This window comes from Rattus norvegicus, chromosome 18 (genome assembly GCF_036323735.1).
Source record: "Rattus norvegicus strain BN/NHsdMcwi chromosome 18, GRCr8, whole genome shotgun sequence".
In the NCBI taxonomy this organism is placed as follows: Eukaryota; Metazoa; Chordata; class Mammalia; order Rodentia; family Muridae; genus Rattus; species Rattus norvegicus.
Window position 1 is genome coordinate 25,965,431 of NC_086036.1, and position 10,533 is coordinate 25,975,963.

The 10,533-nt window shown below is 48.8% G+C and overlaps 1 long non-coding RNA gene and 1 other non-coding gene across 2 annotated transcripts; one reads left to right on the forward strand and one right to left on the reverse strand.

Moving 5' to 3' along the window:
• Nucleotides 1–4,924: 4,924 nt before the first annotated feature.
• On the reverse strand, nt 4,925–6,691 carry LOC134482981 (uncharacterized). Its single transcript, XR_010059762.1, has 2 exons — nt 5,783–6,691; nt 4,925–5,131 (listed from the first exon to the last, which is right to left on the reverse strand). It is a non-coding gene; the product is annotated as an uncharacterized LOC134482981 (long non-coding RNA).
• Nucleotides 6,692–9,146: 2,455 nt separating this feature from the next.
• LOC120098385 (small nucleolar RNA SNORA17) lies at nt 9,147–9,281 on the forward strand. The gene has a single exon (XR_005496569.1). It is a non-coding gene; the product is annotated as a small nucleolar RNA SNORA17 (small nucleolar RNA).
• The last annotated feature ends 1,252 nt before the right edge of the window (nt 9,282–10,533 follow it).

A 10,533-nucleotide genomic window follows, 5' to 3' on the forward strand; every position in this document is an offset into this window, starting at 1 on the left:
GGAACGTCTTCCAAGGCAGGGGACTGCTTCACACACTCAGGAAGCAATGGACAGGGTCAGCTGTAAATGTGAATGGTGCTGGCTTGCCTGTAGTGGCCTAGGACCCACCAACCTTTGAACTCAAGAAAAGAGAAAGTATAAGAAAAGGATAATTTGGTCGCCATGGTTATTCCCACCCACCAGCTCACCTCACCATGCATTTTCTGTCTTTTCAAAGAACCCTGTTTCCTGGGGGCTATCTTAGGAGCCAATAAAGAACCCGGGCTCTTTACTAAGCCATTCCCCCTGGAGCCACCCTCCTCCAGCTTGTTTTCAGGCTTTGTCCTGCCAGTCTTCAGTGTGGCACAGGAACGGAAAGTACCAGGCCTACCCACCAAAGCCTGGTCTTGTAAGTGATGGTTTAACTCCTTCAAGTCTGAATGCTCTGGGGGAACTCTGTGGCACAACCGCCCTGGACACACCAATCTCATCTAAACCCCCAGGGGAAAGTTGCCACCTTCCTTAGCCCTGATTTCACTGACTTCATAAACAAAATACCTCGGATGGGGGAGGGGCAGCAGTGCAGGATGGTCTGTCAGAGCTAGAAGTCTCCGGCTGGCTTGGGTTTCCTTAATAGCTGACGGTGACAGTATCTCGACTCTTGGCAGAAAGACTAGAACTGAAAGAACTCGTGTGAAGTGATACTGTGTGCGTGCGTGTGTGTGTGTGTGTGTGTGTGTGTGTGTGTGTGTGTGTGTGTGTAGGGGGGCGTGTTCTGTGGCAAATTCAGTCTGTACTAAAGCAAGCTGTAGAAGTTTGCCTTTCTATAGACACCATTTTTGTAAAGGTATTGTTGTGGGTTTCACACCTACAGCCATACATCTGAACACTAGGGGGCAACCTTGCCTTTTTTTGTCATTAAAAAAAAAACCGACCGGTTAAGTAAATCGCTGAGTGGTCAAATCCAAACCTTCCTTTCCTCCAGATTTATTTTAATACTGACTACTTCATTTATAGAATTGACAAATGCTATTCTTGAAAGCAGACTAATACAAACTAGAGGGCTATCAAACATGCATAAATGGGACACACACCCCACCCCACACATATACAGTATTCAGGAGAACGAGAGAGTGGCCTATTGCTGGGTTTTCCTGGCTTTCATGGGTTATATCTCTTCTAGGTCTGGGGACTTCTGTAGTGAACAGGGGACACAGTTTCTGCTTCTGTGGCGTTTGCACTGAAGTGGAAGAGACATTAAACAAGTAAATGAGAATATTTGTAAATAACAGTGATTTAAAATAACTCTGTGCTGTACCCAGATGCACAGAACAGAGTGTGGTGGTCAGGAAAGGGTCTCTGAGGAGCTGCCATTTGTCCTGAAACCTGAATACAAAAGCCTAGACCCGGGCAAGAACAGCCAAGGCAGAGGAGCCGGACGAGCCAGTGTGGTTACACCGGACAAGGACAGGCTTGGGTGATTCAGAAACGCAAATACGCCTGTGTGGCTGAAGCGTGGGAAGGGAAGGGAAATGGGGTTGGAAGATAAGTAAGGATCAGGTCTTGTGAGGACTAGCTGGCCGTAGAAGGACACGCGGATTATGTTCCGAGCTGATAAAACAAACACTAGAAGGAAAGTAAGAAAGATGAAGGGACCCAAGTCCGCTCTCACCACAGGCTTCAGTAAGGATACACCCACCTCCTTGCAGTACCCATGATGCACCGCTAGAACTGAATAAATGTAGCCTCTACCCTAGGACTTCCCAACCCAGAGCGGATACCAGAGCATATAGCACATATGCCAGAGAAGACATCGTTTTCACTGCAGATCTCTGCGAGGTAAAAAAAAAAAAAAAAAAAAAAAAAGGCATAAATAGAAAGGGGGGTATCAATTTTGGAAACATTAAACCCCGCACCTATTTCTCTCTGAGAAGGGATTTGAGCCTACAAACCCCCTTGATGCCAAGAAGAAAAACAAAAGAGAATGTTTTCCCATCGTGATACGTGCAGATCAAGTTTAGGCTCTAGGACACCTGAGTTCAGCCGGGTTCTTTCCGTAACAACGAAGTTTTATGATGAATGCTGTTCACGGTTCGACAGGAAACCTGGTCTTAGGACACTTATGAAGGAAGATGTGCCAATTAAGGGTAACCCGGCTCCGCCAGCCCCAACCTTTTTTCTTTCCTCGCCCCCTCGGCCCCGCTTTGATCCAGGCATGCCCAGAGATGTTCGTGAACGGCTCCAAGCAGTTTAGGCTGAGACCAGAAGGAGGCGACAGTGACTGTGCCTTTGTATTGACTACGTATGTTTGACTATGGCCCTCAACCATACAAGGCAAAGGCTAAGAATGCGTAAGACTAATTCTACGGGACAGGATGTGTGTGCACGTGTCGCCCTGACAGACTTCAGCTGCCCTTTTCATGACTTTCCCTCATTTTCAGTTTGTGACAGCTCAGCTTCATCAACCAAGAAGCTGGTTCATTAAAGTAACGTAAATGGGGAATTAATAACTATGGAAAGAACAGGAGTCAGTGAGAAGTGAGGCCGACCACTCACCAGCAGCGGATGGCCACCATGCAAAAGTTCAGGGCTAGCTGGTCTCCGATTTGTCTAGAAAAATTGGAAATCCAGATTCCAAGTTTTTATTTTACCACATATACATACATATATGTGGAATATTTATTTTTTTATTTTTAAAAAGGATTTATTTATTGCATATACAGTGTTCTGCCTGCGTGTATACCTCCAGGCCAGAAGAGGGCAGCAGATCTCATTACAGATTGTTATGAACCACCATGGGGTTGCTGGGAATTGAACTCAGGACCTCTGGAAGAGGAGCCAGTGCTCTTAACGTCTGAGTTATCTCTCCAGCCCCCACCCCTTTTTAATTAGATTTATATATTTTGGAATGTGTGTGTGTGTGGTGTGTGTGTGTGTGTGTGTGTGTGTGTGTGTGTGTGTGTGTGTGTGTGTGTTTGACCTTCATTCTGGGCACCACATGTGTGCTTGGTACCCAAGAAGGATCAGAAGAGGTGTTGGATCCCCTGACCCTGGAGTTACACATGTTATGAACCATAGTGTGAGGGCTAGAAATTGTAACTAATGCTCTTAACCACTGAACCATCTCTCTTGCCCCGATATTTGTTTTTGTTTTTGTTTGTTTGTTCTTGGTTGTTTGTCTTGGCTGGTTTTGTTTTTGTGATAGAGCGTCACTATCTAAACCAAGCTAACATCACGTTTGCAATCCTACCTCTCCCTTCTTCAGTGCTAGAATCATAGGCATACATCACCATACCTGGTCAAAATCCTGATTTTTATGTGAAGTCTCTAGGTGTTTATATGCTTTCAAATGATTCAATCTTCATGGGATCTTGACTGTGGACTTTGCAGAACCCATATGCGTACCTGGCTTTAGTTATCTAATCACTTTCCAATATTTATCATTAAAATTCCAAATATAGAGAGATATTATGGTTTTTATATGCACGCCTCTGTCTACCCAGAATCGATTGACTTTCCCACACACCCGTCCAGTTACTTCTTGCCACTGAATGTTATCAATGTGGGAATTTGAAGGGCAAGACCATTATATGACGGGCTCTAGCACGTTAACTCAGGTCTGCACGGTCAGCTGTCTCCAGCTCCCTGCTTCACGTTTGGTCATGATTTCACGCTGGACCCCAGGGCTGGGACAGGGACTCAGTGGGTAGCGTGCTTGCTGTGAAAGAATGAATCCCCAGCACACAGAGAGAAGCCAGTTCAGTAGCCCATGCCTACAACCTGCACGCTCAGGGCTAGGGCTTGGGTGAGGGAGCTGCAGAGCCAGCCAGACTCCTGGAACCCACTGGCCAGCCAATCCCTAAACTCCAGCTCAAGATGGGGGGCTGGAGGGGTGGCTCAGTATGTTGCAGAGGACTGGGAATTGGATCCCAGCACCCACATGGTATGGTTCAGAACCACCCCAAACTTCAGCTCCAGAGAACCTGGGGCCCTTTTATGGTATCTCAGAACATCAGGCATGCATATGGTATGCTCAGACAGACAGACAGACAGACAGACACACATACACGCGCGCTCGCGCATAACTTTACCAAACATTCACAAAACAAAAGTAAATAAATCTTTAAAAAATAAATAAGGTAGAAAGTGAGGGAGAAGCAGACCCAGTGGCGATCGATCTATGGCCTAGGCCACCGGTTCTCAGCCTACCTACAGCTGCTATCTTAATACAGCTCCGCGTGTCCTGGTGACCCCACCCATAAAGTTATTTTCATTGCTTCTGTAATTTTGCCACTGTTATGGATCATAATGTAAATATCTGACATGCAGATGGTCTTAAGCAACTGCTGTGAAAGGTCCATTTGGGCCCCTCAATGGGTCACAACTCACAGGTTGAGAACACTGGCCTATTGTCATGTGTGTGTGTGCACACCTGCACACGCAAATACATACCACATACATACACAAATAAATGATAAAACTGCTGGGTATGGATGGTCACAAACCTATAATCCCAGCAGGTAAAGACGAAAAGATGAATGAGAGACCAAGCTAGATTATAAACCCTGTCAAAATAAGCAATAAGTACTCTGAGGACCAAGGTCTTCAGAATTTTATGAGCAGGGTGGCCTGTGCAGGTCCACCTTTATACCCCAGGACAAATTCCAGGGAGCAAACCCTGGATGCAAAGGGCCTGGACCCAGGACAGCATGGGTTCTCCATCTCAGAGCTTCAAGCTCCCCAAGAAGGACGGCAAACCTGGGATTACCTTGCATGACCCTCCGTGCCATCAGGGTCCAGGCACAGAGTACAGGTCCCCATCAGCAGGGAGAGAACAGGCAGAGATTGCTTGCACCAAGTTTGTGAGAGCAGGTCAGCTTTAAAGCAGGGCAGCTTTGCACAAACAATGCTCATTCGAGGTGAGAGAACTTAGAAATGAAAGCCCTTACCAGTGAGAATGCATTCATTTAATTAAGTCCTGAGAGACCTGGTGCAGAACACTTTCGCAGGTTGAAAATAGCCTTTCTTGGGGTTCCCACGTGTGCTCTGGGATGCTCAGCAGGAATTTAAATTTTGACAGCCGCTCTCACATTGGTGTATCTGGAGAGATGATTGCCAGCCTGATCTAGTCCTTTGTGGCACTGAGCAGCATCTGGGAGACCGAGGGAAAAAGAAGGCTCTCATACCTACCACCATCACCACCTCTTTCCCCTGCACATCGTACCACTAGGGGATGTGAATCTCCATGGCAACCAAGGATTGCCTGCTACAAGCTAATGGAGGAGAGAAGCGGCCCCACATTAGCTTAAAATGCCCTAGCTTTTAAGCAATGCTGATAAGGAACATTATCCTTGGACTGACAGTCAGACCAAATTCTCAGAGTCACGAAATTATAAAAGTGAAAGAAACCTTGGAGTGTGATCAAAGGATGCGACTGAGTGTTTGCGGGGCGGGGGTGGGGGGCGGTCAGCAGACCAAGCTGATGGCTCCCTGACAGTACAGAGTGGGGGGGGGGGGGTCATCTGTGAAAGGCAGGCCAGGCTGAGTAAAGAGACAGCAGCCTCTGCGGCTGTGGCTGACTGCCCTGTGGGCGAGGCTGGTCCTCTGAGGCTCCAGTGTGATTTGTGAAAGGAAGCTGAGTCTGTAGGTTAGATTGGAGCATGAAGCGCCCCCACTTCCTCTGCTCCTCACAGCCAATCAGAGAAAGTGCATCTGTGAGCTCAGGTCTACACTCCATTCAGCACCCGGGGACGACCAGGCCACACTGTGAGCAAGCCAGGCCCTGGCTCCTGATGATATCCACCCGCTCCGATCCGGATGGGTGTAGTGAGCGGCCAGGGTAGCTCCATGTGACCCGTTTCCACTTTGACTGGTACCCATTAGCCTTCCTATTGACTCGAATGGTAAAAACTATACAGACGGTTCCCGGAGAGGAGGAAGACGTTGTTACTTAAGACGTTAAAGACCACGTGAGCGGAGCCATGTGTGGCGCCAGAGGCTGTCCTTGCAGTCATGAAGCGGGACACTCAGAGTCCTCACACAGCTGGCTCATTGTCCTTGTCTGTGAACTTCCTGAGCAGAGATGTTCTGTCTTCTGCAGACCACAGTGCGTGCTCTGGGTGGAAATGCTCACTCAGTGCCGTCACTGACAGACACCCGCTCCTACGTCCGAAGTATAAATGTTTTGAGACTGGGTTGATAGACTAGCATCCCATGCTAGAAGAAGGAACTCGGACCACTGTAGATGGAAAAAGACTGGTTATTGGGAAGTGCACTCCATCAGAAGGACAGAGGGAGCCAGACTGTGGAAGCCACCAGCACTCTCAACTAAAGTACTCTGTCCCACCACACAGTTCCGCGACCAACCGAATCTGGAAATTTTGAGTGTCTTATTCAATTGGTGTGAAAAGAGCTTTGAATTTACATATGCTGACACCTAATGTACTTGGCATAGTCTATATTTCTGTCCACACATGAAATACACACCCTGCCTCCCAAACCCGCATCTTTATTTCTTTTCTGAGACAAGGTCACTGTATGTAGCCTTGGCTGGCCTTGAACTCATCCAGATCTGCCCACCGCTGTCTCCCTTTCTTAGAGTCATATCTGTTTCCAACATGCTCCTTTCCTGATATCCTCCCTAATCTTCCAAGTTCAAAGAAACCACAATATAGTAACAAGAAGCACACTGTGCTACCTCGTTCATTTTTAAATTCATTTTTCTTTCACTTTTTTAAAATGTGTTTATTTTTAACTGAGAATAAACTTATTAAGGACTCTACATGCTCTCTCTGGGCTGTGGTGCAGTTTAGAAGGCTATACAAAGTTAAGTCCAGGATGCTCTCCTGCCTGTGGACCAACAATTGACAAATAAGACTTCAGGAAACTAAAAAGCTTATACATAGCAAAGGCTGCTGTCAACCAAGTAAAGAAGCAGCCTGCTTAGGAGACTGGAGGAAATCCTTTCCGTCTATATACCGAAGAGAGGCTTAGTATTTAGAATACACAAAGAACCCAAGTAACTAAGTGTCAAGAAAACAAATAACCCGATCAGAAAATATCTGTGATGAAACTGAACAAAGGGTTTTCAAAAGAAGAAGTAAAATAGCTACTGAACATTCTGTTACGTGTCCAACATCCTTCATGTTCGGTGTCAGACCCCGGGACAAGGGACTGAAGTGGGGGGGGGGGGGCAAGTGGAACTGTCCTACCAGACAGACGAACTGGTAAGATGGACGCAGAATCAAAACTCCCGGTAAATCTCACAATTGAGAGCGGTAGGTGTGGGGTTGGGGATTTAGCTCAGCAGTAGAGCGCTTGCCTAGCAAGCGCAAAGTCCTGGGTTCGGTCCCCAGCTCCGGGGGGTGGGGGGGGTGGGGGGGGAGCGGTAGGTGTTAGAATCGGCTCCTGGCCAGACTACCTGTCCTGGAACATGTGACCACAACACCCCACTAAGAGGACCATGACAACTGGTCATGAAAACCTGGAGTGCTAATGAGGGGTCTAGATAGGCCCCAGGTGTTTAGCCAATGAGCTTCCCTTCCTGGGCATCCCTTCCTACAAGGTGTTTAATCCCTGACTCACCCTGAGTAAGACATATGCATCCTCATCTGCCATGAATAAAACAGTCTGGACAAGCAACCACCTTCTTCATCAATGATCTCTGCTGGGAATAGTAAAAAGCCTCGCCTATTCTCCAGGACAAGGCAGCTCTTCCAGTCCCCCCCATACTTCCGGTACTCACTCGGAGCCAAGCGGGATTCTACCTCATCCTGGGCTTGGCCAGTCCCTCAGACCCCTGTTCCCAACTCCTCCAGGATCCCAGCATTGTCTGGGCACACAGGAGGATGGGGACAACCATTATCAACGCCTCAAGTTCCCCAGCTGTGTCTGGGTACACAGGAGTTTGAGGATCCATCCCAGATCTTGCAGTTCCTCGTCTAGAAGAAGACGGAGCGGGACCCCTATCCTAGATGGCATTCTGCCTTCCCTAAGGACATTCTAGCAGTTCTCCGGCTCCCCCACCCCCACCCCCAAGCAGGTCGAAACGCAGACCGGCAGAGATGCATATTTTACATACCAAAGCAGACCTGGCCTCTAGGTTATCCCAGCATCCCTCAGTCTGTACTTGGCACACCCTGCCCTCAACCCTGAACTTTCTTCCTTTCTCCCACCCTGTCCTCAATGCTGAACTTTCTTCCTTTCCCCTAGAGGCTCCTCCTTATATAATCCAGACATTTTGAGTTATCTTTCTCTCCCCCATCGTCTCTTTTCTCTCTGCGCATGCGCATGCGCACCTTTTTCTCTCCCTTTCCTATCCCCTTCCCCAGGGTGAGTTCCCTGGCCTTAGTCCTTGGGACCAGTGAACTCGCCCACCTGAGAGCAGTTTCCCAATAAACTTGCTTTTAATATAATCTAATCTGTCTTGAATTGGCTAGTTATACTGACAGCAGAGAAATAACCTATCAGATATTATTCTGAGAGAGAGAGAGAGAGAGAGAGAGAGAGAGAGAGAGAGAGAGAATGAACAAGTGCACAGCCAGAGGCAAGTGGAAAGATCCAGAACCAGGCCCGGGAAAGGAGTAGGGGAAGAGAGAGAAAGAGGATAGGAGAGGCCAGGGGAGGGGACCCAGGGCCAAGAGGCCAAGAGAGTGCATGGAAACCAAAAGAAGCAAGAGAAAATGGCCGAGTTGTATAGGAATCAGAAGCTGGGGGAAGGGAAGGGAAGGGAAGCTCAGGGGCTGGAGAGATTTAGGGTCGGGCAGGGGTGGTAAGGAGTGTGAGGAACCAGAACTCTGTGAGGAGAATTTGCAACGCTGACAGCCTGTTGACCAGCGTCCGCTTTGGTATGTTAATCAGCAGCTCAGCTAGCCTTTCAGCCTAACAATTGAGACCTAACGCTGTGTAGTCCTAGCTTTTCCCTTTAAGGCCTACAGCAGATTTTGTCTCTGTTGCACATTTACAAGAGTTAGCGGCTTTGGGCTCTTTTCAGGACTCTTCAAAGCTCGGAGGTTAACTGCTCATTAAAGACTGCATTGCCTTACGCTATTAAAAATTTCAGGCCTGGAAGTTTTTAGGCTACCTTGGGGCTGGAAAGATGACCCAGCACCAAAGTGGTGGCTCACAACCATCTAAAACTCCAGTATCAAAGGATCCGACGCCCTCTTCTGGCTCCTAGAGGCATTGCAGATGTGGCTGCTGTGTCTGTCACACGCGTGACAGTAGGTGGCAGAGAAGAGAGGTTATGTCTATGTTCAGTCTTCTGACCTATAAATGTCTGAATGATTAGTTAGCTTAATATTCCCTGAAAAAAGTAAATCTGAGATCACCACCAGTCTGGCACCAGGCAGGCTTGGAGGGCTCCCAGGACGGGAAGTAAGCCAGAGAATAGAACCCTGGCTGGGACCTCCGGGTCTGAGTGAGTCCAAGAGAGACTCAGGTGGGTCAGGCAAAAAGCAAGCCTGAGACGACCACCAGACCAGCGCCATGCTCGAGATAACCCATAATGCGCAAGTGGAGCACAGCACTCCTGAGACGACTCCTAAAACAACCCCAGACCCCGAGAGACCCTGGGTGCCGCTAAGAGGAGCGAGTAAGTGGTAGAGAAATGGAAGAGAAAGAGGAACAGAAGGGTGTGGGCACAATGAAGAGAGGCAGGACTGGAGGCTCTAGTGAGGAACAGCCTAAAGTGAGAAGCCTGTGTTGCCACCTGGGACCATGGTGGGGTCCTGGCCTGTCCTGCCATAGGGGCCACATCGAGGCTATGGCCCTACAGCAGCAGGGGTCTGTTACCACCTAAGCCAGGTGGACGTCCCTGGTCTGCGCTGACACCCACAGACATACTGATGTCTGAGGTTGTGAACTGGCCCCACCAATCACCTGGGAATTGTGGGAGAGCTGGCCCTAGAGGCATGAGAACAAGAGGGTTGACCCCACCCTTCTGCCCCTAAAGTGCAGTATTCAAGACTGTGGCCCTGTGGATGAGTGAAAGATACTCTCCTCCCTGCTTACCCCTCACCACCTATGTCAGGTGGAAGACCTAGCCCTGGGGTCCTAAGAGCAGGAGAGCTGGTCCTGCCCTTCACCATCTGCAGCACTTGCGAGAGTGGGCCCTGCACCTTGCCTGGGCAGCAGCATAGAACTGGTTCTGGTACCAGTGATTCTGGGTAAATTGGCCCCTCTGGCATGACAGCAGGAGATGTGTGCTGACAACCTCAAATACCTCTGAGGGCCCAGATCCAGGGCCTGGCCCAACATCTGCCCCATTGATGAGCTGCTGGAGTGAGTGAAAGGGCCGGTCCTACAGATCCAAAGCTTCAGGGTCTCCATGGCACAGGGCAACAGCAGGATATCCGAGAGGAGTCCCAGTGAAGTTCTAATATCGATAGAGTAGCAGAAGCCGGAGACCTCGTCCCAGACCAATGAGTCATTACAATGAATGCTTGCAAAGAAGTGTGGACAAAGAGGATACTGTAGAACCCACTACAGCTTCCACAATGAGATTTTTTTTTCCTCTGTTGGTGGTTCAGGGAGTAGGGGTGGGGGTTGCAAGGG